This window comes from Solanum stenotomum, chromosome 5 (genome assembly GCF_019186545.1).
Source record: "Solanum stenotomum isolate F172 chromosome 5, ASM1918654v1, whole genome shotgun sequence".
In the NCBI taxonomy this organism is placed as follows: domain Eukaryota; kingdom Viridiplantae; phylum Streptophyta; class Magnoliopsida; order Solanales; family Solanaceae; genus Solanum; species Solanum stenotomum.
Genome location: NC_064286.1, coordinates 55,268,056 through 55,269,894, shown reverse-complemented (window position 1 = coordinate 55,269,894; position 1,839 = coordinate 55,268,056).

Genomic DNA, 1,839 nt, shown 5'->3' with positions numbered 1-1,839 from the left:
TATAATACATATAAACGAACAATTCACATCAAATTGAAAAAGTTATTTTAAATTTTAAATAGATATTCAACTTTCAAGACTATTATATTTTTCTCATAAATGCTCTATTAATGCATTACGAAGTTCAAAATGAGTAATTTTTTGTCCTTATTTTATTTATTTGTAGCTAAAAATTGTTTAAAATTAACAACTTCATTGTATCTAATTATTTCCTATACTAATTTTTACTTCTCCTATTCCATTTTGAACTATTGCATCAAGTATTTTCATACGCATTAAAATATGTAGCTTAATAATTTAATCACTATAACATAAAAGTAGATTATTGAAATTATCAGTGTAAACTTTGTGTATTCTTCATAGAAAAAAATAATGATAATTTTAAATTACATATTAAAGTGACAAAAAAGTTTTTAAAAATCAAATTAGAAAAACTGTCAATTCGGGATGGAAGTTGTATACTTATCAATAATATGTTTTTAGATATTATACTACTTAGAAAATAATTACAAATATAAGCTTAATTAATAGTCTTATATAATATAAATAATATTAAAATAATTTTAAATTACATATTTAAAGTCCTAATTATTTTTTAAAACAAAAATTGAAAAATTATTAATTCAGATAAAAGTAGTAACTTGTCAATAATATATTTTTAGATGTTATATTACATTAGAAAATAATTACAAATAATAAAGACTTAATTAATGATATCATAGAAATAATATTAAAATAATCAAAAAATGAAATAGAGAGTTGAAGAACTATTATTCACCTCTCTATAAATGAAGTATAGAAAGTAATATAGAGAGAGGTTGGAGTGAACATTCTCTATTTTACTCTACAAATATAGAGAATTGAGAGTTAAATAGAGTGAATCGGAGATGGTGTGTTTGTCAATTCTGCAAGTAACAGTACAAATTGTATTTGCCTTTGAGCATTAATAAGAGTCCTTCCATTTAACAATTATTACTCCCTCCATCCCAATTTATGTGAGGTAGTTTGACTCGGCACATAATTTAAGAAAGAAAGGAAGACTTTTAAAACTTGTGGTCCAAAATGAATGATAGAAATTTGTATGGCTGTAAATTATTTCATTAAGGGTAAAATAGACATTTTATAGTTAAATTGTTACTTAATATAGAAATGTGTCATTGTTTTTTAGACTGATTAAAAAGGAAAATAAGTCACATAAATTGAAACAAAGGGAGTATTATATATATAGATGTTTGTGGTCAAGAAAATTCTTTCATCATCTCAAGAACACATACATTTTCTAGTATTTATTGATGATTACAGGAGTTATTTATGGGGTTTCCTAATCTGATGTCTTGTTAATATTTAGGAAAAATCCTTGTGATCAGAAAATTTGGCCAGAATTTGATTAGAACGGTAAAATAATATATTTCACACTATATTATTTTATCTTTTTGAACATTTTTACGCTTTTAATTTTAATACCTTTTAATTAAAAAATAGAAAAAAGATTAGTTTATTTTAAAATATAAAGGATATTATAGACTTTTTTAAAATTCTAGCCATTTAGCATCACCCTAATATTTAATCACTTTCGCATCCTTGTTGGAAGACAATTTATTACCAAAATTGTGTAAAATTATTCTTCGATTTTCATATAAAATATTATTTCTTTTGTTTCAGTTATCCTGTTTTTTCTTGTTATTACTTGTTTTTTCTAAAAAATTTCGAGCATCATTAAAGAAGCACATATTTAATCTTCTTTCAATTACATATCAAGACACGTAAATGCGACCTCACCATTTTATTGATTGACTTTATTGAAAAGGCAAAGTTGCAACCTTAATTAAGACGGTATAT